This window comes from Mobula hypostoma, chromosome 22, assembly GCF_963921235.1.
Source record: "Mobula hypostoma chromosome 22, sMobHyp1.1, whole genome shotgun sequence".
Lineage (NCBI taxonomy): Eukaryota > Metazoa > Chordata > Chondrichthyes > Myliobatiformes > Myliobatidae > Mobula > Mobula hypostoma.
The window spans coordinates 38,816,779-38,844,442 of record NC_086118.1 but is presented as its reverse complement, the minus strand read 5'-3'; the positions used below and the strand labels follow the sequence as shown (position 1 = coordinate 38,844,442).

Below are 27,664 nucleotides of genomic sequence, written 5' to 3'. Positions count from 1 at the left end.
GAGAATGTGTAGGAAAAAATTCCACCATTGTGTCCCCACAGGGTACCCCCGTGGGAACTATCGAACAGCGTTTCGACGGTGCTCAGGGCTGCCCCGCTGCCTCTCGCAGCTTGTCTCGGTAAGTATTAGTTCAGCTCCCCGGGGAGGAAATGCGCACCGCTCAAGGTTGATACTGAAGCTGCCAGGAATTCAAGCAGAGACATCTGTCTGCGCCACCTCCCATTGCCAAATGCAGAAAGAGCGAATATGAAAGGAATAATCCACTTCGGATTCAAATCTGGCTGGAAATGTGCTGATTTGCAAAAAAGTAAATTCACCTATTACCGTCATGCCGGAAGTTCGTATAGGAGTCCTGGCTAAAGCTATCTACAGCTTCTAAAGGGGTGAAGCCCAGTGGATGTTCAACTCACTAGTGACTGGTTGAGTCACAGCTAAATACTGCTCAAGAATTTAAAATTTCCACATATCGATGACCTACTTAGTCCACCCTGTTTGCTGCATTAACCGTTTCCAGGCGAACCTTTCTCCATCCTGTGTTGTCCCTTTCCTCCTAAAACGCCCTCCATTTTTCTATTAGCCATGTTTGTGCTTTCCCCCTTTCAATGCAATGACCCCAAGTATTTTTGTGCCTGTGGCTTCCAGCACCATGAGCATTTAAAAATGGGGATACTAATTAAACCCGTACTGCCAAATGATAGCAACACTTCAAAACTGTTGGAGAAGAGGGAGTTTTAGGAGATGGGGGATATCTATAAATTTGCTGACGACACAACCATTGTTGGTAGAATCTCAGGTGGTGACGAGAGGACATGCAGGAGTGAGATATGCCAACTAGTGGAATGGTGCTGCAGCAACAACCTGGCACTCAAAGTCAGTAAGATGAAAGAGTTGATTGTGGACTTCACCAAGGGTAAGAGGAAGGAACACATATCAATTCTTATAGAGGGGTCAGAAGTAGAGAGAGTGAGCAGCTTCAAGTTCTTGGGTGTCAAGTTCTCTGAGGATCTAACCTGGTCCCAACATATTGATATAGTTATAAAGAAGGCAAGACAGTGGCTATACTTTATTAGGAGTTTGAAGAGATTTGGCATGTCAACAAATACACTCAAAAACTTCTATAGTTGCACTGTGGAGAGCATTCTGATGGGCTGCATCACTGTCTGGTATGGAGGGGCTACTGCACAGGACCGAAAGAAGCTGCAGAGGGTTGTAAATCTAGTCAGCTCCATCTTGAATACTAGCCTACAAAGTACCCAGGACATCTTTAGGGAGCGGTGTCTCTGAAAGGCAGCGTCCATTATTAAGGACCTCCAGCACCCAGGGCATGCCCTTTTCTCACTGTTACCATCAGGTAGGAGGTACAGAAGCCTGAAGGCACACACTCAGCGATTCAGGAACACCTTCTTCCCCTCTGCCATCTGATTTCTAAATGGACATTGAAGCTTTGGACACTTCCTCACTTTTTTTAATGTACAGTATTTCTGTCTTTGCTCATTTTAAGAAATCTATTCAATATATGTAATTAACTTGTTTATTACTTTTATTTTTATTTTATTTATTATTATTTTTTTCTCTGCTAGATGATGTATTGCATTGAACTGCTGCTGCTGCGTTAACAAATTTCACATCACATGCCGGTGATAATAAACCTGATTCTGATTCAATGGACAGAAGAGGCAGATGAGTCAGATGGAGCAACACACACAAAACGCTGGAGGAACTCAGCAGGCCAGGCAGCACCTGTGGAAAAGAGTAGAGTCGACATTTCAGGCCGAAACCATTCAGCTGGACTGGAGAAAAAAAGCTAAGGAGTAGATTTGAAAGGTGGAGGAAGGGGGGAGAGAAAGATCAGGCAACAGGTGAAATTTGGAGGGGGAGGGATGAAGAAAAGAGCTAGGAAGTTGATTGGTGAAAGAGACAGAAGGCCATGGAAGAAAGTAAAAGGAGAGGGTGGGGAGCACCAGAGGGAGGTGATGGGCGGGCAAGCAGATAACATGGGGGATAAAGGGATGGGAAATGGTGAGGGGGGGCATTACTGGAAGTTTGAGAAATCTATGTACATGCCATCATGTTGGAGGCTACCCAAACAGAAAGTAAGGTGTTGTTTCTCCAGCTAAGTATGGCCTTATCACGACAGTGGAGGAGGCCATGAATGGATATATTGGAATGGGAATGGGAAGTGGAATTGAAATGGTAGCCACTGGGAGATCCCGCTTGTTCTGGCGGACGGAGCATAGATGTTTGAAACATCGACTGTGCTTTTTTCCCATAGATCCTGCCTGGCCTGCTGAGTTCCTCCAGCATTTTGTGTGTGTTGCTCGGATTTCCAGCATAGCCAGGTGGAATTCTATCCAAAAAAAACGTGCATTGGTGAAAACAAAGCACAATAAATGGAAGAAGTATGAAGGGGCCATGAGATCCTAGAACACACATTCATTGAAGGTGGCAGGGCAAGTAGGAAATGTAGTTAAGAGGACATTTGGATCACCTACCTTTTGTACCTGATGCAGGAGCAGGGAATGTGGTATAGTCGTCCTCAAACTGTATGAAATAGTAGGTCACAAGCAGACTATGGAGAACAGTTCTAGTGAACACACTACAGGAGTGATCTGGTTCCATTAGAGAGGGTGCAGAGGGAATTCACCTTGTTGCAAGAGTATTACAGTTATGATCATAGTCTGTTGAATCTTGCTTGGTTTCTTTTTCTTTAAAAGGACACTGATGAGAGATTTGAAGTTTGACTGTACGAATGTGTAAAATAGACTTCTACACTCATTTCAGATATACAGACCAAGACAGAATAAACATTGATGACTTTTCTCAGGCATTATCCCTGATGGAGGTGGCAGAGTTGGTCATTGAAATATTGGTTAAAATCAGTATCTGCCCCTGAATGGAAGCTCAAAAAGAGTCTATTCGTCATATAGGCCGGGAAAGCGGTAGATGCTTTCTCATTGACGACTTAATTTCCCTTGTCAAAGAGATCAATAATTGTTTCTGTTTCCAAGAATTAATTTGTTGCAGGATTAGGCAATAACATAAAATACAATATTTCATTCAATGAATGCTGGAGAACTGGAAGTCACTGGCTGATGGGGTTCTGAAGGTAGAAACTCTCATTTGATTGAGCATTTGAAGATCCGTAACTTACAGAGCTATGGAACACGTTGGGAAGTGGGATAAATCTAAAGTCTAATTCTAACTGGTTGCATCACCATCTGGTAAGGAGGTTCCTCTGGAAGCGATTGGAAAAAAGCCTCAGAGAGTTGTAAACTCAGTCAGCTTCATCATGCGCACCAGCCTCCCAGCATTGACGAATCTTCAAAAGGCGATGCCACAAAATAGTGGCATCCAATATTAAGGATCCCCATCACCCAGGACATACACTCTTCTCATTGCCACCATCAGGGAAGAGGTACAGGAGCTTTAAGACAAACACTTAATGTTTTGGGAACATCTTCTTCTCCTATACCATCAGATTTCCGAATGGGCGTTGAACCCATGAACACTGCCTCATTATTTCCTTGCTTTCCTTTTGCTCTACTTATATCTATATATTTCCTATTGTAGTTTTTTTTTAAGTATTGCACTGTACAGCAGATGCAAAACAAAAAAATTCATGACATATGTCAGTGATATTAAACCAGATTCTAATTCTGAATGTTGACTTGCCTGGACAAGATAGATGGCGGTATGAATTTCTACAACAGAGTGCATGGGAAAGCTTCAATGACCATCTGTCAATACAGTATGAAGACTCGTACAGTCAGATTTGGGAACAGCTTCTTTCCAACTGTGATAAGACTGCTGAACGGATCCTGACCCGGATCTGAGCCGTATCCTCCAAATATCCAGACCTGCCTCTCGGTGTTTTTGCACTGCCTCACTTTCCATTTTTCTATTTTCTGTTTATGATTTATAATTTAAAATTTTAATATTTACTAATTTTTACTGTTTTAAATATTTTTAATATTTAATATTTGTAATCTAGGGAGCAGGAGGCGCAGAATCAAATATCGCTGTGATGATTGTACGTTCTAGTATCAATTGTTTGGCGACAATGAAGTATAAAGTAGCTCAATCAGAACCTCCAGTGATCTCATATGATGGAAATTCCTTGGTTAACATTTACTTTCTCTGGTCAAGATGAACTGAGGCCAGTCTGGTGTTAGTATTTTCTCCCAGCTAAGGTCAATGAACTCAGCATTAAGCATGTACTCTGTAATATCCCCTGGCCAACGTTAAGCATGTACTCTGTCGGATCCCCGGCCAACGTTAAGCATGTACTCTGTAATATCCCCTGGCCAACATTAAGCATGTACTCTGTAATATCCCCTGGCCAACGATAAGCATGTACTCTGTAATATCCCCTGGCCAACTTTAAGCATGTACTCTGTAATATCCCCTGGCCAACGTTAAGCATGTACTCTGTAATATCCCCTGGCCAACTTTAAGCATGTACTCTGTAATATCCCCTGGCCAACGTTAAGCATGTACTCTGTAATTTCCCCTGGTCAACGTTAAGCATGTACTCTGTAATATCCCCTGGTCAACGTTAAGCATGTACTCTGTAATTTCCCCTGGTCAACGTTAAGCATGTACTCTGTAATATCCCCTGGTCAACGTTAAGCATGTACTCTGTAATATCCCCTGGTCAACGTTAAGCATGTACTCTGTAATATCCCTTGGCCAACATTAAGCATGTACCCTGTAGTATCCCCTGGCTAATGTTAAGCATGTATTCTGTAATATCCCTTGACCAACATTAAGCATGTACTCTGTAGTATCCCCTGGCCAAAGGACAGAGATGGAGATAACTTCTTAACTGTTGCACTCTAGGATGATCTTTCAAAGCTCATGGTTAATGCTAGATATTTACGCAGAGAATCTCAGTCACAGACCAATATCTTGTAAAGACTGGAATTATGATTTGGTATTAACCATTAAGGTCTGAAAAGAAGGGCAACTTCTTTACTTGGAGAGTTATAAATCTTCGGGATTTCAACTGCAGAGGGATGTAGTGTTTGTTTACTGTATACTGTATATGCTACACTCAGTGAGCACTTTATTAGGTACACCTATACACCGGCTTATTAATGCAAATATCTATTCAGTCAACCTTGTGGCAGCAACTCAATACATAAAAGCCTGAAGACATAGTCAAGATAATCAGTTGTTGTTCAGACCAAACATCAGAATGGGGAAGAAATGTGACCTAAGTGATTTTTTATTAGTGGAATGGCCGTTGATGCCAGATGGGGTGGTTTGAGAACCTCCAAAACTGTTGATCTCCTGGAATGTTCATGCACAACAGTCTCTAGAGTTACAGGGAATAGTGCATAAAACAAAAAGCATCCAGTGTGTGGCTGTTCTGTGGATGAAAAGGCCTCATAAATGAGAGAGGTCAGAGGAGAATGGCCAGACTGGTTCAAGCTGACAGGAAGGCGACAATAATTCAAATAACCATGTGCTGCAACTGGGGTGTGCAGAAGAGCATCTCTGAATGCGCAACATGTCGATCCTCGAGGTGGATGGGCTACAGCAGCGGAAGACCACAAACATACACTCACTCAGTGGCCACTTTATTAGGTACAGGAGATGCTTAATGAAGAGGCTACTGAGTGTCAACCGAGATTTAATAGGGTTTCAGACATAAAGAGAATTTTAGAAAGTAGGGACTGGTGGGAGGAAGAGAAAGCGGTCGTAGTCATGTAATTAATTGGTGAAGCATCATTGAAGAGCTGATTGTGCTCTTGTGAAACCTGTCCCTTTGCAGCAACCATTGCAAAAGTAATAGGTAAGCCTCCCGTATCTACCAGGCCAACCTGCATATCTACTCCATTTCTCCATTTGATTGCGTCAATGTTCTTATGTTCTTAACGCCTCTGAAGTCAGTCTGAATAAATCTAAACCTAGCCCAACCTAAATAAATGTCTGCTTTCATTATAACTCTTTATCTCTGTGTCTATTTGGACTCTGAGCCTGGTTTCAATCATTTGTGTTCACTTTACTGCTTGTAGCTGAAGGGTACCCTTAGAACATTGTCACCTCAGCCCTAGCTCCTGTCTTTGGCATGGTGATGTTTATTTAGCTACTTCCATCCAAGGCTTGCATATTTTCATGTGGGTTCCTCAGAGATTTCTGTTTTCCTCCCAAGTACCAAAGATATATGTAGGTTGATAGGCCACTACCTCGTGTGTGGAGGAATGATAGAATCTGGGGAAAGTTGATGGGAATGTGGCAAGAATAAAATATGACAGAATAGGTTTAGTGTAAAAAGATTGTCAGTACACACTTGATGGGCTGAAGGGCATGTTATCTGCTGTATCTCTAACTCTGTGTCAAATTCCAATGCATTTGGATTTCGGTAGCTAATTCCCTCATCGTCATTGCCAAAGTTAGGTCAGCCTTTATGATCTTTGTTTAATATCGGAGAAGATGAAGGGGCTGTCAACACTACCGCTTCTTCTTGCCATATCTTAAGCCAGTTCTTAGTCACACATCACTCATAAATCCACAGAGGGGAGGAGAAGATGGCAGCGCAACGCAGCTCACAGCGGCCACTCCGGTGGTGATGTCTGTTATTTGTCAAGTAGGGTGCCGAGCACAATCCTGATTTGATGGAGACAGATGTGAGAGCATGGAGGAACATCTGGAGAAACTTCTGAAATGCCTGCTTCGCTGCTGCTGCTACCGTGTGGTCTGAAATCTCTGGAGGGGAAGGCCCCGAGTCCTCAGCTTTGCCTGTTGCTCGGCTGCCGGGGAGGGATCGAAATGCTTGGCAGAGAATGGTGCTTGGAGAGGCTGTGTCGAAGGGCTGGTTGGAGGCTCGAAGTTTTTGGATGGACTCAGAGTCCGCTGCGGTCGGGTGCTTCCAATGGTGCTGCATCGGCAAGTTTGCAGCGCTTGGAGGTTCATGGCGGGGAGAGTTTCTCCCTTCTACCGTCTGCGTGAGATGATGAAGCTATTGGGACTTTGAGACTTTGTTTTACCGTGCCCGTGGTCTACTCTTTATCAAATTATGGTATTGCTTTCCACTGTTGTAACTATATGTTACAATTATGTGGTTTTTTCAGGTTTAGTCTTGGTTCATGCTGTGTTTCTTGTGATATCATTCTGGAGGAACAACGTATCATTTTTTAATGCATGCATTTCTAAATGACAGTAAACGAGGACTGAGTGTCCTCATAATCTAATCTAATCTAATAAATTTTATCCACTTTGGACTACATGCTGTGTCTCCTTCATGTTGTTAATTCTTCCTGTAGGGTCCTTTCTACACTGATAATTTTTCTGCCTTGTGCTTGGAATCTCCAAATTAGTGACCTCCTTTACCTAGCAGAAGTTTCATCAAAGGCCCACATTCAGCAAAGAATTCCTTACCCTTTTCAGTATTCTTCCAACTTTTCTACTACCTTTCAATAAAGATTCATGACACTCCCTTCTAAGTCACTTTCTGCATTAAGTTCCCATTTTTTGGACACTCTTACAAGGTAGGAAGCGTGTGGACAACTTGCAATTGAAGTAAATGTCTACATTAACAATGTTTAACCATTGGCCAGAGTTCAGGGAAAATAGCCCTACTCTTCGAAAAGGTGCCATCCGTCCAGGAGGGCACAGCAATCTTCAGTCAGTACTGCAATGGCTGGACTAAATACTCAAAGTCCTGGAATGAAACTTCAGGCACAGCCCTTCTGACTCACAGGTGGGAAGGCTGCCAGTTAGAAGTGGTCATGGGACCACCTCCAAACTGTGAGGTAATTAATTTCATAGCTGCTGCTTTTGCACACATTTTTGAAAAATAGAAATCCAGCTGTAAATTGTATACTTGTGACTGTATGTAATTTTTAACTTGTCGTCAAGGGGATGATATGCACACAAGGTTATTCTTTTATCGAGAGGACCGTTAAAAGATTAGTTAACATAATAGTGGCAGAACAGAAGGGCCTGGAATTTTCATTTTTGAACTGAGTGGACTACAGGGTTGATACAAGTTGGGATAAATACGAATGGGCATGTTGCTTCCAACCTACACATCAACACTGAGCCCGTTGCAATTGATTTCCTGAAGAATAAATATACGCTTAGAATGACCTTTAAGTGTTGGTTGAACTAGCAATTTTCTGGAAGTTTAATCAATCAGAACATCTGTTTGCTCCTTTCAATAAATACTCTAATATTGAATTAGCAAATTAATCATTTGGCAACATCCTGGTGCCAGACGTCTGAAAGCATACCAAGTGTGGATCACCGCTCCACAACTGTTGCCCCACACCACAGTAGCAGGAGGCTGTCTAGGTGATTGGAAGGGAAAGGATGAACACTTGTTAATGAAGCAGTGAGCAATGCTGCCCTCAAATTGCCTCCGCCTCCCTCCAAGCTACTCTTTCTAAATTTACGAAGGCACTGCAAATTGTCGGCAGCCCCAAGGCAGGTGACTTTCTGTTCCTGTGTGAATTGGATCCCGATCCTTTCAGACATCAGGAATTCTGAGCAGCCTGGTGAAGAATGGTTGCAAATTCTAGATGATGCTTTGCAAGCCTTCATCAGGGCTACAGAAAATGTGTGGTGCAGGAAGCAGGGAGAATCAGGCTGGATTCCGATCAAAGGCCAGCACAGGTCAGCATTCCATTGTGTTTCCGACATGGATTCGCCTGTTCAAGGAAACGGACTCCTGCTCCTTATTTAGGATCACACTACACAAGACAATGTGAGCTGAACACAGCATTGTTGGTATGTTGGCAACCTTCCTCTGAAATCAGGCAAATGTGTATAAAACTGCATTTCTACTGAGGTAGCTAAGCAGATCTGTTACAGTCTGTGTATTCTTTGGAAAATGACAACATTTTGGATAAATTCCGATGTTCCGATATGTTTGATGTCAGGCAGGTAGCAGATTCAATTCTCTGGTATGTTCATAAGTTAACTGGGCTCACCCAGGGAATTGATAAAAACCCAGCCCTCAGATAGTTATTGGGGAAATATCAGGCCACGGCTCCAGATCCCAAGTGCTCTTGATTGTGAATGTGATTGTTTGGTGAAGAGAGGATTTAATCCAGCTCTGGCACCCAAAGAAATCTTTATCAAAGCCCAGTGTGAAGACAAGGGTAGCTGACCTCAGTTGCAAAGTGCCGTCTAGCTATGTAGAGCACTAATATAGCACCTTTTAGCAGCTTTACATGAGAAGAGAGGATTGTTTTGAATGGAAATAATAAACAATGACCAGGAATGCATAAAATTTTGACAGTTTACTGTTAGTGTCAAGGTCAAAGTATGCTAATCTTTTGGAATTCACTCCTTAACCCCCCCTCCCTGCTTAACACCATTTACATAGCTTCATCAATCATAACCTCTTTTACAGCCATCTTCAATGACCCCCACCATCTAGGCCAGTGATTCTCAACCGTTTTTTGGCCAGGGCCCCCTTAGGAGCTCCTCTCAGGTTCCAGCGTCCCCCTTTCAAACAGGGATAGAACACGAACAGATAGACAGAAAATCATTTATTATTGAACACCAAGAAAACTTGAACATTCCGACATACTGGACAAAACTTTACCAAAGACTGTAAGAAATTAAACATCTATCAGGCCTAATGCGATCCTTGAGCTTGGTGCTTTTCTGCAAGTTTCATGATATCGGGCTCCAAATTAGACAATGACAGTCGGAGGTCACCTCTTGTTGCGATATCAATTCTGTTCCTGGATTTTGTCAAGGAAACTACCTTGCAGAATCCTCTCTCAACCAAAAATGTTGAGGGAAAGGCGATAAAAAACCTTTCGGCTTTTTCCCACAGTGTTGTAAATTTATTCGGCAGATCACTCTTGATCCAAAAATTTTTTTGAAACGGACTGAACTGACGACGTGCAGTTATATCTCTCTGAAGGTCAATCGAACTCTCTTGCCTCAACTTGGGTGGGTTGTGCTTCAAATGGATTCAAAATCCAATCCAGGATACCGAGGTTTAACAGGTCATTGAATCTTTCTTACATATCCTTGTGTATCTGCTTGAGATGTTTCACATAAACTATTGACTCCAATGAAGGTTGCTGCTTGGGTATTTCATCAGATCAGTTACCAGGGCCCCCATAAATGCTTGGAGCTCCCCTTCTCACAGTTGTCAGTTGGTGGCCCCCTTCAAATGTGTCAGGGCCCCCAACGGGGCCATATGGCCCCTGTCGAGAATGGCTGATCTAGGCCATACTCTCTTCTCGCTGCTGCCATCAGGAAGGAGATACAGGACCCTTACGTACCACACCACCAGGTTCAGGAACAGTTATTACCCTTCAACCATCAGATTCCTGAACCAGAGTGGATAACTTCACTCACCCCAACACTGAACTAATTCCACAACGTATGAACTCACTTTCAAGGACTCTACAACTTATGATCTCAATAATTATTATTTACTAATTTATTATTATTATTTTGTTTTTTTCTCTTATATTCGCCCAGTTTGTTGTCTTTTGCACATCAGTTGTTTGTCCATCTTTCGGTGTAATTTTTCACTGATTCAGTTGTATTTCTTTGTATTTACTGTGAATGCCTGCAAGAAAACCATTCTTAGGGTAGCATATGGTGACATATATGTACTTTGATAATAAATTTACTTTGAACTTTGAACTTAGTGCCTTTAGCATAGCAACAATGCCATGATTCTTCATAGGAATCTAATCAGATAACTGATGAGGCAAAGATGGACACAGCGACTTGATCAATTTGCCTTTAAGGAGTGTCTTAAAAAGCAGTTGGATGACAACGATGTGGTTGTCAATGAAAAAAAGCGAACTTTCTCTAAGCTACAGTATTGTTAGTGACCAGTTCCCTGTTTCTTCATGATTTTAAAAGATTATTTGCATTTCTAGAGACTGTGCCCAAGGAATTTGCTCTGTAAACTGCAGTAGCTTCCCTTCTGGCCGGTCAGATACCACATTCAGCGGCCAGTTTATCAGCTACCTCCCGTACCTAATAAAGTGGCCACTGAGTGTATGCTTGTGGTTTTCTGCTATTGTAGCCCATCCACTTCAAGGTTTGACATGTTGTGTGCTTGACTGTACAACACAGTTGTATCATGCGGTTCTTTAAGTTACCGTGGCCTTCCTGTCCGTTAGCCCTTCTCCTCTGCCCTCTCTCATTAACAGGACACTTTTGACCACAGAACTGCTGCTCACCAGAAAATGGTCTTGTTTTCACACCATTCTCTGTAATCTCTAGAGACTGTTGTGCATGATATTCAAACCACCCCATCTGGCACCAGCAATCATTCCACGTCAAAGTTACTTAGATCATATTTCTTCCCCATTCTGATGTTTGGTCTGAAAAAAAGTCCAAAGTAAATTTATTATCGAAGTACATATATCTCACATATATAGCCATGATATTCATTTTCTCACAGGCATACTCATTAAATCCATAATAGAATAACAACCATAATAGAATCAATGAAAGACCACTCCAATTGAACAACCAAACCTCTAGAACAGGGGTTCCAACCTTTTTTATTCCATGGACCCCTAGCATTAACTGAGGAGTCCATGGATCCCTGGTTGGGAACACTTGTTCTAGTCCATGTCAGCATGCTTTTATGCATTGAGTTGCTGCCACATGATTGGCTGATTAGATATTTGCAATAATGAGCAGGTGTACAGGTGGTACCTAATAAAGTGGCCACTGAGTGTGTATGGCCATGGATTTGGGTTAGTTCTATTAGTGTAGTCACCCATGAAGGCAGTGAATCAGCAGTGCACAGCCTTGTTTCTCTTTGGCTTTTAGTTTATGCTCGCAAGTTGGCTAGTGATTGGTTGCCAGCTCATGTGATAGGTTTTGTCACTTTGCAGCCAGCCTGCTAGTTGGCTGCATGCTGAAGCCTGGCTTTAGATACACGTATTCTTCAGCCCAAAAGACACATAGGGTAATGATAAAATATAAAAAAAAAAGATGTATAAGATATCATTCCACCAATTTACTGCTAGTGTAAGTGTAAGGAAATCTACTTTGCTTGCATATTAATTCCCCTCACTTCAACCCTTGTGTTTTGGGGACATTTCTCATGATGGGTCACAATATTCAGGGAGTTTGCATGAAGTAATAATGCCAGACTGATGCAATTTTAATCAGGTGTTAATCTAGATTCCTCAGTAATTTTATAGCGTATACCGAGGCAAAAGGTACAAGTGGAGTGTAAGAAAACATTTTTACGTGGACGGTACAAATGGAAGTAAACAGGGGTTTCAAAACATTGGACAATGCCAATAATTTTCACAATGAAAGGGAAAAAAACAGGAGAACAAGACTGACAGGGTTCTCCACTGGCAGATGATTTAGACTTCGTGGCTAAGTGACCTACTTCTGTACCATAATATTCTGTGATATGTTTAATGTATTCAGAAGATGCATAACTACGATATCAAATATGTTTCTAAACACGTTCCAGGAATTATCAGTATACTTGAGAGATAAGCATGCTCAAAAATGCCCAGGATTTTCAAGATTAGAGAAGGTGGGCAGTAGGCTCTGGCCTTGACAGCAATACCCACAACCTTTGAATGAGTTTAAAAAATTGTTACCTTGTTGACTTGATATAATTTTAATATTTGGTATGTTGTTGCTCTCATTCTACCTTGTCGATTGGAAATGAGTTTCATATAGGGCTCATTTGATTTTTAGACATTAAAAGCCATCATTTAAAAGTGTCCTGAATATTTCTCCTTCTCTACCTAATGAAGCAGTGGAGGCTACCTCGGTAAATATATTTAAGACAAGGTTGGATAGATTTTTGCATAGTAGGGGAATTAAGGGTAGGTGGAGATGAGTCCATGGTCAGATCAGTCACGATCTTATTGAATGGCGGAGCAGGCTCGATGGGCCAGATGGCCTACTTCTGCTCCTATTTCGTACGTTCTTATGTTTGAGATTCCCACGTAATAGTCTCACATTCCAAAAGAGGGAAAGCACAGCCTGTTGTTTTTACCACTAATGAAGCTTTTCATCCTTGTTGTTGTTTTTAATTTGTAACCAATTATCTCAAGGTGAAAGGTGAGTGATCTAACATAGAGCAGCACCCAATTTGTGTTTGAAGACGATAGGGGATGTGTCATGCTTTGCCTGTATATTGACAAAGGCCATCAATATTTCAGAGAACAAGGCAGTCCTGAAACTTGTGCTCGACACTGTGGGAAGTGCTTGTGCCTAGATGTTATGCTTGGGTTGGAATTATGCCTAAACTTCAGATCCACTAATTAGTTTTGAAATTAATTCATTAGCCAGACACGTATTCCTTTGGCTGCTGACTGCATTCCACAAACAGTAAGTTCAAGATTCAAGATCGTTTAATGTAATTGCCAGTACACATGTGTAAAGGAGAACTAAGTAATCATTACTCCAGATCCGCTGCAGCACAAAAACAGTAAGATAAAGAATACAATACTAAAAAAGAGGATACAATAAACATTGGTTGATTGTACATCCATAAAGCAATGCTAGGCACAGGAGTGTCTGTACATAAAGTGACTCAGACAGAATGAAGTAGTGGTGATTGGGGGTGTGGGAGGTGAGTTAGTGGGTGGAGGTGTTGATCAGACTTACTGCTTGGGGAAAATAGCTGTTTTTGAGAGCAGCTGTCTTGGCCTGGCTTCTACAGAGTCTCCTCCCAGATGGGAGTGGGACAAACAGTCCAATGAGCCGGGCGGGTGGGAACTTTCATGATATTGCTGGCCTTTTTCAAGCACCCTTCTGTTTGATGACGAGTAGGCTGGTGCCAGTGATGCTCCTGACTACCCGTTGTAAAGCCTTCCTGTCCAACGCTGTACTAGCCAATGGCATTATCACTTGGAATGTGGAGTGAATTGTGAAGCTTCCAGCACTTTTCATTGGCAACATGAACGTCATGAGTTAGGCTTTCACTACAACATCAATTGCTGGAGGAGTGGGTTTGCATACGATGTGCTGACTTCATACTGAATAAATATTAAAACACTGTTGATCAGGTCTCTCCTCACTTCTCCCCATGACCTTTGATGCCCTGACTAATCAAGAACCTAGAAACCTCCGCTCTAAATATACTCAATGACTTGGCCTCTGCAGTCGTCCACGGCAGAGGTTTCTACAGATTCACCACTCTCTGGCTAAAGAAATTCCACCTCATCCCTGTTCTAAATCTACATCCCTATTTTCAGAGGCTGTGCTCTCTGGTCCTAGATTCACCCGTTATTGGAAACAAATTCTCCATATCCACTCTGTCTGGGCCTTCCAATATTCAATAGGTTTCAATGAGATCCTCCCCCCATTCTTCTAAATTCAGCAAGTATAAACCCATAGTCATTGAATACTCCTCATACATTAACCCTTTCATTTCCAATGCCAGCACATCATTTCTTTGAGAAGGGGCCCAAAATGACTCACAATACTCAAGGTGCAGTCTGACTAATGCCTTATAAAGCCTCAGCATTACAAATTTGCTCTTATATTCTAGTCCTCTCAAAATGAATACTAACATTGCATTTGCCTTCCTCACTTATCTTTCAAATTCTCACATCTGCCTAAGCCTTTCTGTGGGCTCCCTGCTTCCTCAACACTACCTGCCCCTCCACCTATCTTCGTATTGTCTGCAAACTTGGCTGCAAAGCCATCGGTTCTGTCATTCAAATCATTGACATATAACATGCAAAGAAGTGGCCCCAGCCCCAACTCCTGTGGAGCACTATTAGTCACTGGGAGCCAACAAGAAAAGGCCTCCATTATTCTCGCTCTTTGCCTCCCGTCAGTCAACCAACGTTCTATCTATGCTAGTATCTTTCCTGTAATACCATACGCCCTTATCTTGTTAAGCAGTGACATGCATGGCACCTTATCAAATGCCTTCTGAAAATCCAAGTAAACAACATCCACAGGCTCTCCTTTGCCTATCCTGCCTGTTATTTCCTCAATGAGTTCCAACAGATTTGTCGCTCAAAATTTCCCTTCAAGAAATGTACTGACTTTAGCCTACTTTATCATGTGCCTCCAAGTAAGCTGATCTTCATCCTTAATAGTGGACTCAAACATCTTGCCAACCACTTACCAACTTAATTCAGAGGATATAATATCCCTAAATTCTTCCTGAAAGAATCCCGGATGATGTAAGCGTCACTTATATGTTTTTGTTTTCCTAATTGCAGCTAAGTATGAATACTAACGTTATCTGTTGAGGTTATAAAACTAAATGACAATTTATGTGCTGACTTAATTTCTACTTATAACCATTAGCATTTCAAACTCCTGGGAATATACATCTCACACAAACTCTCATGGTCTCAGAACGCACTCCACACAATCAGGAATGTTCACCAATACCTCTACTTTCTGAGGAGGCTGAGAAGAGCTAGATTATGCACATCTATGCTTGTACCATTCTACAGATGTGTAGCAGAGAGCATCCTAGCATGCTACATCCTTGCACGGTATGGAAACTGCCCAACGGCAGAGAGGAATGCTCTACAATGGGTAACCAAACGTGCCCAACACATCCCCAGTACCACCCTAACTACTAGCAAAGGCATATAGTATATACAGAAAGGTGCCGTAAAAGGGTCAGTAACATCATGAAGGATCCCACTCACCCTGCTAATGGACTGTTTGTCACACTCCCATTTGGGAGGAGGCTACCTAGCATCCATGCCAGGACCACCAGACTCGAAAATAGTTACTTTCCCCAAGCTGTAAGGCCGATCAACATCTCCAACAACTAACCCACCTCTCCACACATCCAACCACCCCTACTTTATCATTTTCTGTCAGGCACCTACTGTAAAGACATTCCTGTGCATTGAGTTACTTTATGTGCATACATCAATCTATGTATATAAGCTATGTTATGTATTTATATTTATTGTGTTTTTAATATTGTGTTCTTTATCTTATTGTGCTGCCTCAGATCCAGAGTAACAATTATTTCGATCTTATTACAATTTTGTACTGAAAATGACATTAAACAATCTTGAATCTTGAATCTTAAATCCTGAGGGGGCGTCAAAGATTATAGTTCAAGGTGCCACCAAAAGTTGCAAGAAGAATAATGAAGTAGATGTGATAAATCATTAAATGGTGATCCAGTGTTGGGCCAAGAAGAGGGGGACGAGATACAAGGAGTCAAAACAAACATTGACTTGTAACTAATGAAGGACACTAGGACGTCCTGTGGGACATCGTGCTAACTCCGAGAACTGCTTACGAAGGGTTAACTTCAGTGTGTAATGTGATGCTTTGGGCATTATATCACCAACACCAAGCTCTCCTCTTCGATTTTTTTTCTCTCTCTCTCTCCGGCTTGTGTGTCTTCCTTTGTTCATCTGTCTTGATCTGTCGATTTGTAATCAGCAGTGATGGATGGTGCTGTCTGCACTGTCCTGCTGTGTGACAGGGTGACATGTGATATAGAGTGACCTAACCCTTCTCTTCGTTAACAAAAATATTTCACAGGATGCAGACAGCATTCCACAAAATCCAACCTCTCCTGCCTTCAGGGTCCAGCAGTGTGTTGCAAACTGAACACTTTGTTAATATTATTCACTCTGGGGATCTCGATTCAACTGTGCTTGTTTAGTTTGACTGGAAAAATGTATTCCAAATGGAGTTCTTTGTACTCAATTGTCTTATTAAGACTGTTAATATTAAGGCTGTTAACTTGGGCAAAAATAACACAAAAACAAAAGCATAAGAAATAAGAAAACCAGCCTCCCCTTTATGGACTCTGTCTATAATTCTTGCTTCTCAGTAAAATAGCCAATATAATTTAAGACCCCACTAACCCTTGATATTTGCTCTTTTCCTGTCTTCCATTGCATAAATGATCCACAAGCCTGAAAGCATGCACCACCAAGCTCAAAGGCAGCCTCTACCCCGCACTAATAACACTATTAAATGGTCCTTGGTATGATAAGGTTGGCTCTTGACTTCACGAGCTATCTTGTTATGATCTTGCAAATTATTGTTTACCTGAACTGCACTTGCTCTTCAACTTTATCCTGCATTGTTATTGTTTGACATTTGTTATCTCTATGTACTGTGTAATGATTTGATCTGTATGGACACTATGCAAGACAAGCCTTCAACTGTATTTCTATACGTGACAAAAAAAAGTGAACCAATAGCAATACCAAATGGAAGCAAGAGTCGGCCATTTATCCATTTGAGTCTCCAGTGCCGTGGAAGGAGATTACGACGGATCTGATTTTGCTCTCAACCCCACTTCCCTGCCTGTTCTGCAGAACTCTCCCCCAGCAAAAAAAACAAAAAAATGCATTAATCTTAAATATATTAGTTCGCAAGGAGCCGAATTTGACTTGGAAAACCAAATGGCCTCCTTGTATGCCTTAACGATTCTTAGAGTCTCGTTATGTTAGCCATGGACAGTAACCCATATCACACAGATGCTTGTGTCAGAAGACAGCTCTACCCTGTTCATGTAAGAGTCACCAGCATTCACGTGCAGAGCTACAGAGTAAGACAATGAAATCTTGCAGTGTAAGTGAATGCCAGTGAATAAAAATTGCTGTCATTCAGCCCCGATTACACAAACTCCCTGGGTGAACAGTGACACTCAGCTGCTAACGGTACCAATTTACAGACATTTAATAAACTCTTCAATTAACTTTTAAAATGATATGCAGAAAGGATCATGCCATTAAGGTAATTGCACATTAATTGAAATACTCATGAAATAGCAGGGCAGCTCACCATGTTAAATGCAACACGATTGCGATTCGCCAGTGGAACTGACATGTTTAACACCATTTGTCTGATGTAGGTGGTTGTCCATGATAAGGTGTAGGGGAAGTAAGCAGTGCTTTCTATACCAACCAATGTATAATTCTGTCAGTTGTTACATGCTCAAGGAGATCTGGTTTTTTTTTTGTGAGAATGCTGTAATGGTCTTTTGGAGGTCACCTGATGTGATTTTCCCGCCGATGTGAGGTCATGTGCTGACATGTGCCCCGTGACTATATAAGGGTCGACTCAGGTGACGCAGTGGGGATTTTGAGTTTGTAGATTCCCAGGTAGAACGTGTTGTGCCTCCGTTTCTGTTGTGTGTTTGTTTTTGTGACGCAGTTTCATTTTTAAAACGGTTGTACGTTCTTTTGAAAGATTCCATATTACTTGGATTGGAAATTTGTGGCTGGAAGTGCCAATCTACTCAATTCCGACAGTTTTGAAGGGAGAGTGAAGAATTCATCGAAGTGAAGGATTGAGAGAAGTCGGCATCGTCTGGCAGTTTAATAAAGGATCGACCTTATTGAGTCTTCGTTGAAGAGAAGCTGCATTGAGATAACTCTTGCAATGGCGCAATGAGTTCATGCACAAAGGCTCTCTCTCTCTAAAAGGAAATTAAGGTCAGTCGATTTAAACTGTTTACTTTCGGCATCGGGAATCCTGTGGACAAAGCCAGCAGTAAAGGTGTGTCGGCGAAGAAATCGTTCTCCAGAGAAGTCTCTCCCAATTGAATGTGTAAAACTGTTGGGCTTTCGAAGTTATCGCTTTAAGAACCGTATCTGACTGTATCGCTTTAAGAACTGTTTTCGCATTTAATGCTTTAAGAACCAGAGCCGAGTGGAGTTGATGAACGGCTGTGTACCTGTTTAACCTCCGGTCAAAGTTTTCCTTTGTTTTTTTTCTCCTTATCGTTTATACGTGTTTAATAAATGTTCGGTTGTTTTTATAAAACCTGTCTCGATTAATATTCATCGTTGCCGGTTACGTAACGCAATAGAACGGTTGTTAAAGATTAGTGAAACCTCCAACACAGTCTCCACAAAGTCCTAAAAACACACTGTTATGACAAGCAAACCACTGTCGATGTGCTGTCCCAGGCTGGCATTCTCAGTAGTGCGGCTCTTAGTACTGTCAGTCAGTTACTATGTCCAGGCCGCTTGGTTTGACTGCCCACCATCAGACTTCCAAAACAAGCTATCTGGAGTATTGTGATAAGGAAATATTACCAGATGGATTGCGAGAAGGATCAGGGATGTGATCAAAGCCTCTTTGAAAGATCGGCTTTAAAGATTAGTGATTAGCATTTTTGGTCACATTACATCAAAATGTCAAAACATACTGTGAAATGAGTTGTTTGCATCAATGACCAGCAATGGTCTGAGGAACAGGTTCATGCTGATCCTGATCAGAGGTAAAGCAATAACAATGCAGATTAAAGTGTAAAAGTTAAAGTGGAAGTGTGGAGCAGGTTTTGATGATGTGCAGAACAAGCTGTTGTGCGTCCAGTTAGAAGGCTTTCTACAGTGCATGGATAAAAATTGGTAAATGTCAACAGGGACATGTCAAATCTCTTTCACCTCGTGAGGAAGTGAGCTTCCTTGGCTGTGGTATCAACATAGTAGGACCAGGACATTCTACTGGTGAGGTTCAAATATGAGGAAATTGAAGCTCTCAATTTCAACGCCATTGGTTTAGACAGGAGCAGTCACTGTACGTACTAATGCAGGCAGTATTTTACATATTTGACAATACACAGTAGCCTTATTGCAAAGGTCCTATGCATAGGTTGTACCTCATTTAAGCCTGTTGTTCAGCTTATATACCTGCTCCTTGGAGTGCGCTAGTCAGTAACTCAGTGTGGACAGTTCCTTCTGCCGGGAGATCAAATGTACCCAGTAGGGACTCCATAAATACTTGTGGCCATTGTGTATGAAAATGTTTAGTAGTGTGATGAAGCTTCCAGAAGAAATTTCTTGCCTGCTCCGGGGTGTACACATGTTAATACCACTACCCCTGTTACCTTTTCCCACTCGCTGAGTTACCACTCCCCTGGACCCTCTCATTGAGTTACCACTCCCTCAGAACCCTCTCTCGTTCACTGAGTTACCACTCCCCTGGACCCTCTCATTGAGTTACCACTCCCCCAGAACCCTCTCTCATTCATTGAGTTACCACTCCCCCTGGACCCTCTCATTGAGTTGCCACTCCCCCAGAACCCTCTCTCGTTCTTTGAGTTACCACTCCCTCAGAACCCTCTCTCGTTCACTGAGTTACCACTCCCCTGGATGCTCTCATTGAGTTACCACTCCCCCAAAATCCTCTCTCATTCATTGAGTTACCACTCCCCTGGACCCTCTCACTGAGTTACCACTCCTCCAGAACCCTCTCTCGTTCATTGAGTTACCACTCCCCTGGACCCTCTCACTGAGTTACCACTGCCCCAGAACCCTCTCTCGTTCATTGAGTTACCACTCCCCTGGACCCTCTCACTGAGTTACTACTCCCTTGGGGCATTCTCCCACTCACTGAGTTACCACTCCTTTAGGACCCTTTCCCACTTGCTAAATTACCACTCCCCTGAGCCCCTCTTGCTGTTACTAGCCCTCCAGAATTTGTGTTGGAAAGAGTGCAGAGGAAGTTCACTTGTATGTTGCCTGGACTGTAGGACTGTTATAATGGGACATATTGAATGTGAAGCATTTGTTTTCCCTGGAGCAAGGGAGGCTGAGATTGACCAGACAGAGATATGTAAAATTATGGGATGTATAAATAGAACAGGTACCAAGAATCTTTTTCCCAAGGGAGGGATATCAAAACAAAAGTACATAGGTTTAACATAATAGGGCAAAGTTTTAAAAGGAATTTGAGGGGGGCGATTTTTACTCAGAGAATGGTTGATATGTGGAATTTGCTGCCAGAGGAGGAATCAGTTAGAATTATTATGTTTAGACACTGAAATAGGAAAACCACAGAAAGATGGGACCTAATTCACGTAAATGGGATTAGTTTAGTTGAAGAAAAAATGTTGTCATGGGCATGGATCCATAGAGTACTACAACACAGAAACATGCCCTTCAGCCCATCTAGCCCATGCCAAGTTGTTAGTCTGCCTGGTCTATTGACCCTCTTCTGGACCATAGTCCCCCATACCCCTCCCATCCACGTACTTATTCAAACTTCTCTTAAAGTTTGAAACCCCATCCACCACTTGTGCTGGCATCTCGTAGTGAACCAGAGGGCCTGTTTTTGTGCTACATAGCTCTAAGGTCAGCTGCCTCTCACTGTTACCACACCCTGGGATCCACTCACGGCGCGGACAGCCTGTAGTTGAGAGGGAAGTCCCATTTATATTTCTCACTATCAATCACTCTTGAATTTTAATGAATGTAAAGTCGGCTTCTCTCCCTCTGCCTTCCATCAAAGGAAGTTTCCTACTGCTTACAACTTAATAACACAATTTCAAATTGAGTTGCTTAATTTGCCAGTAAATGACTGTGTTAGCAATTAAATCTCAAATCTCTCTTACTTTTATGTACTTTAACGTCTGAATCACTGAATCTAAAACACCAAAACTTGTCATCAGCTGAAAATAACAGAATAATATCCCTTAGGTTGAACTTGGAATAATGTTGTCTTATGTAGAAAGGTGGATAGGTTAGAGTGAGGGGTGTGTTGGGAGATAATTCCTTTTACGGCAGAAACCCTCCACCCGGGCCTTGCCATCTTTTTGCAGTGACTATCGGGCAGGAGGTACAGAAGCCTGAAGAACCAAACTACCAGGTCAAGAACAGCTACTTTTCTTCAAACTGGCAAAACATTAATCACTGCAGTTTTGCAACACCATGTCCACTTTGCACTCACTTGGACTTAGGTTTTCTGTTCTAATTGAGTTTTCTTGTAAAAAAAAACTGTGTATAATTAACGTTTAATTTATGTTTTTCTTGTGAATGCTGCTTATATGATGTTAAGTGCCTGTGATGCTGCTGGAAGTAAGTTTTACATTGCACCTGTGCCCTAATGTACTTGTGCACCTGACAAAAAGCTTGGCTTTGTTTATAAATCCAGAGTTAAAGGGACAGCTTTTAAAATAAGGGGCTGCCCTTTATGGATAGAATTATTTTTCCTTCTCTGAAGATTGCGAGTCTTTGGAAGTCTCTTTCTCAAGCAATAATGAAAGCTGGGTCTAACTTTTACATATTTTTCTTACAGTACCTCTATCAGGTGTTCCTTTATGCTTCTTAGTTTCAAGGAAAACAAACCTAGCCTTATCCATTTTTTTCTCATCTTAGGTAACATCCTGGAAAGCCACTTAAGTGCAATCATCTCCTTCCATAGTGTGGTGACTAGAACTGCACGCAGTCTTCTATTTGTGGCCGAACTGAAGTTTTAGAATGCTGTTCTTCTTGCTCTTATATTCCGTCAAGCGCTGGAGGAAGTCAGCATGTCAGGTGAGTTCTTCCAGTGCTTTGTGAGTGGCTCCAGCTTCCAGCATCTGCTGTTTCTTGTGTCTTCCAGGTGCCTTTTTCACCACTTATCTACCTGCGCTGCCATCATTAGAGATCTATGTACTTGTGCACAGAGCTCTCTCTGTTCCTCAGTACTCCCTGTGGCTCCATGCAGTCTGCCCTACCCTCAGAACTTCCCAAGAGGCTTCACCTCAGAATCGAGGGATCGAGGGCTCCATGCAAACACAAGTATTTCTTCACCCAATTACACTCGCCTTTTGTTCATTTGTTCTCTCATTTCCAGTGCAGTCACGCCATCGATACATTGTGGTGACCAGAAATCACACAGTAGTTCCATTCGAATCATTTCAACACAGTGGAGGGCTCTGGCTCATCGAATCAGTGAAACAATCTCGTCAATCCTGTTCCTTCTCTGTAACATTGCTCCTATTTAATTCCTTTCTCAATGCATTGATTGATTCTCTTTCCACCTTCCTCATTTCCAGAACACGCATACTTTATCAAGTTCAAATTTATTGCCATCTGACTGTACTTATATGCACCAAACAAAAAAAATCCCTCCAGACCACGGTGCACCCTCAATACATATATCACACACAGCACATAAAACAAAATATTACCACAAATAAGTGAACAAAATATAATTCAAACTGCATGTGAAGTGCATAGCATAAGTAAACAGGAGACAGCTCGCTGTTCTAGTGATGAGACCTTGGTGGTGGCAGGGTATTGATTAGTCACACAACCTGCGGGAAGAAGCTGTTACCCAGTCTGGCAGTCCTAGCCCAGATGGCAGTGGGTCAAAGAGATTGTGGGATGGGTGGTGTCTAGATCCTCTGTAGAGTCTTGCAGCTTCCGTACCACACAATGACACAGCCAGACAGGACACTCGATGGTGCTCCTATAGCAAGTTGTTAGAATGGGGCCAGGAAGCCTTACATGCATCAATCCCCTCAGAAAGTAGATGCTACTGTGCCTTCTTGACTAATGAGGAGGTGTAGGCCGTCCAGGAAACCACTGGTGTGTAATGAAGAGTGGTTTACCTGCACCTTCCTGAAGTCCACCATGATCTGTTTTGTCTGGTCCAGGTTGAGACTCAGGTTGTTGTTCTCACACGATTTGACAAGCCTCTCTACTTCCTGTCTGAACGCTGACTCATCATTGTTGCCCATGAGGCCAACTACTGTGTGACCACCAATCATCGGCGTCTCAGCAATCATTCCCTCTTTTCCTCCCTCTCTGACTCCTGTGTAAGTATCTGCCCGGATCGAAGCTCCGGATTTTCACGTATTTTCTCTTTATTGTGACCTGTTCCATCACCCATAGCAGTTTGACCAGCACCTCACCAGTCCAGGAGTTCAGTTTGTGACTACACCTCTGGAAAAAAAATTAAGAGTAATTTTCTACTTAGAGCACTTACATTAACACATTAATTGTCACTTTATTGTTGCTGTAGCCAGACAATGAAATGAGAATAAAACAAAACCTTTAACATATCAGATCTATAAAGTTATCTGTTTATAGATTGAAAATTAAATGTCTGCTGACATCGTTAACCTTGTGACCCCAGTCTGTGATAGCCAACACTTCCTACCACTGAAGCACAGAAAGGATTTTCCTGTCTCCTAAGGGGGAAGTGAATGATGAATTATGCACACTCATCCTGAAGACATGTACTGGAAGTGACCGGATAATGCACTAACCTCTTTATCTCTATTCTTTATTCTAAAAATATCTCCACTGGGTAAGTGTTATGCCAACAAAATGAGCAAATGCACTGATACGTAAAACAAGGAAACCTTTTACACTGTCTTTTAAAAAAATAATTCTCTGCACTTTGGAAAGTTTATTCAACTAGTATCATCAAAACAGCTTGCTTAATTTCCAGCATCTGCAGACTTCCCTGTGTTTGTGATTAACTTAATTCCTTCTTTGCTTCCTGTACCCAAAGGGTTAAAGATTTCAGTTTGAAGCAGCAGCATATTAATTGTGCGGCAGTTTAAACATTCACTGTTGCAATGACATGAGCCTGAAACTTCTGTCTCCACATATGCTGTCTGCCTGATGAGTATTTTCCTGTTTTAGGACTTTACTGTTTTAATTTCAAATTTCCAGCATCTGTGGTAACTAGCTTTGGAATACCTCATCGTTGTTTGTGAGAATATTGGGGAATATAGGCTTAATAACAAAAGTGAGAGACTTTTGTTCAATAAGGATGTCAAGGTATATGTAAAAAATGTTAGTCCTTGATTTTGGAATGGCTAACCTTTGTATCAACCCCTCTTCATAGAGAAACATAGAAACATGAATGAGCTTGCATAATATTGAATTCAAAAGTCTGACATATGTTCATGCACTTGTTCCTACAAATGACAGAACTGTTTTCCTCTCCACTTTTGATCACTGTTCTTTCTTATCAATCATTGATTGCAATACTGTGGAGGTTTGGTTACGATATAAAGTGATTTTTGTTTATCTTCTAACTTGTAAAATCGACTTATGGATGTCTGTAAAAAAAAGAGTGGATTCTTTTCATTAGCTGATGACGGTCTGTAAGTGCATCAAGTAATCGATTGGCTGTGAATTCACTGAAGTCCTAACAAACTTGCTGAGCTGAATGATCTACTTTGATCTTGTCAACTAATCAGATCTTCACATTTGGCTGCTGTTTTTTTTGTTTTGGGGGGTTTGGTGTAGAATAATGAATGATATGTCATAGTTTACATTACAGTGTATGGAAATTATCAATCTGTGAAGCATTTGTTCTCAGAATTATGTGTTAATTTTCTTAAAACTTAACAGGTAAGTTCTGTGATCCTTGATCAAAGCTTTATGCCTTCCCGCGTCAAGACTTTCTGTCAATATGCTGATTCCTCTCAGTTATAAAGTACTGTCAGATGTAGTATGGAACAAGACAATGAATGCCCATGTTTTAATCTGCTGAGTTACCCGGTCCTTAACAATTTACAAATTTGTCTCAATACCTATTTCTATTAAGCAGAACAATTATATTAAATACAGAAGCAGAAAGTGCCGAAACACTCAGTAGGTCAAGCAGCATCTGTGGAAAGCTTTTGCTTAAGATTAACTTTATTTGTCAGATGTAACAGTGAAACGTGCCATTTTATGTCAGTGACCAGTCTGATACTGTGCTGGGGGCAGCCTGTAAGTGTCGCCAGGCTTCCAGCGCCAACATAGCTTTGCCCACAAGTTACTAACCTTAACTTGTATGTTTTTTGGAATTTAGGTTGATATCGGAGCTACATGGCTATGGGGAGGGCATACAAATCCCTTACAAGACAATGGTGGGCATTGAACTCCGATCTTCCAATTGCTAATGCTGTAGAGTGTTACACTAACCACTACAGTACCATGCCATGAATAGAGAAACTGATTAAAATTTTCTGCATTTTATGTTTTATTTTAAATTTCCAGCTCTCTTTTAAAAATTGTTGGCCAGTCAGCAGTCATCTCAGGGTTTGTGCAGCTTAGTTTTCTTTTCTCAGAAGTTTATAAAACCATAAGGTGTAGGAGCAGAATTAGGCCATTTGGCGCATCGAATCTGCTTCACCATTTCATCATGGCTAATCCAATGTTCCCCTCAGCCCCAATCTCCTGTCTTTCTCCCAGTATCCATTCATGCCCTGACCAACCAGGAATCTATCAACCTCTGCCTTAAATACACCCAATGACTTGGCCTCCACAGCTGTCTGTGCCAATGAATTCCACAGATTCACCACTCAAGTTTATGTTTTATTGTTTTGTGTTCAGAAGAGACTATTTGCCCTTACATAATATTACACAAGTCCTAACTTCCACTGAGCACAATTGAACTGGTACCATTTGCCATTCAACTGGTAAAGGTTATCATTAGAAGGCTGACATTAGATAATATTATTGTCTGCCTTTGCATAACATTATAATCCCATCTCAATGCAGACTGGGGTCAAGGAAAGATTTAATTACACCAATCATCTTAATTTTTCTTCCACAATATTTCATTTGTCCTTCTACAAGCTGTCTGGTGGAGTGAAGTTAATTTGCAGACTTTTAGATGGACTCATGAACAGGCAGGCAATGGAGGGATATAGATCATGTACAGCCAGAAGGCATTCACTTTAATTTGGCATTGTTTTTGGCGCAAATATTGGTGACCAAAGCTGAATTGTTCCATTTTTGTGTTGAATAGAAAACTTTTCAACCTTTTTTGACTCCACTCCAGAAACAAGATCTGTCCAACCAGAGCAAAGAGCATACTGGAAGCTTGCAATTAAGCTCAGAGTCATAGAATCAGAACACTACAGCACAGAAACAGGCCCTTCAGCCCATCTAGTCCATACCGACTATTAATCTGCCTAATCCCATTGATCTGCACTCGGACCATAGCCCTCTATAACCTTCCCATCCATGTCCATATCCAAATTTCTCTTAAAGGAAGGAGAAGATGGCGACGAGACACAGCTTGCAGCAGCCACTCTGGTGAATGATATCTGTTATCTGTCAAGTAGGGTGCCGTGCACAATCCTGATTTGATGGAGACAGACGTGAGAGCACGAAGGAACATCTGGAGAAACTTCTGAAATGCCTGTTTCGATGCTGCTGCTACTGTGTGATCCAGAATCTCTGGAGGGGAAGGCCCCGAGTCCTCGGCTTTGTTTGTTGCTCAGTGGCTAGGGCGGGGTCAAAGCGCTCGGCAGAGATGGTGCTCAGTGCTTGGTGTCGGAGGGCTGGTCGGAGGCTCAAAGTTTTCGACGGACTCAGAGACGGCTGCAGTCGGGTGCTTCCAATGCATTGGCAAATTTGCGGCGCTTCCGTCTGCGTGAGATGATGTGGCTATCAGGACTTGAGACTTTTTTACCGTGCCCATGGTCTGCTCTTTATCAAATTACGGTATTGCTTTGCACTGTTGTAACTATATGTTATAATTATGTGGTTTTGTCAGTTTTAGTCTTGGTTTGTCCTGTGTTTCTGTGATATCTTTCTGGAGGTACATTGTATCATTTTTTAATGCATGCATTTCTAAATGACAATAAATGAGGACTGAGTGTCCTCATAATCTAAAAAAAAATTTTGTAATTGAAGCCACTTCAACCACTTTCACTGGCAGCTCATTCCACACTATCACCACCCTCTGAGTTTTCCCTCATGAATATTTCACCTTTTACCCCTAATCCATGAGCTTTAGTTCCTAGCCCATGTTGATCACCTGGCTGGGGTGTTCCTCGATAACTTTAACTTCTCTCTTCAGTGATCTGAGATACCCAACCACTTCAACCAGGCTTCTATTATACCAGTGACTAAGAAGAACATGGTAACCTACCTCGATGACAATTGTCCAGTAGCACTTATAAGAGGCTGGTGATGAAACACATCAACTCCTGCCTGAGAGCAACTTGGATCTGCTCTAATTCATTTATTGGCACAACAAGTCTGCAGAAGATGATATTTCATTTGCT

The 27,664-nt window shown here is 41.9% G+C and overlaps 1 long non-coding RNA gene across 1 annotated transcript; it reads left to right on the top strand.

The window, feature by feature from the left end:
* On the top strand, positions 1 to 27,233 carry LOC134336519 (uncharacterized). The gene is made up of 3 exons (XR_010015813.1): positions 1 to 118; positions 22,032 to 22,190; positions 26,431 to 27,233. It is a non-coding gene; the product is annotated as an uncharacterized LOC134336519 (long non-coding RNA).
* Positions 27,234 to 27,664: the final 431 nt, after the last annotated feature.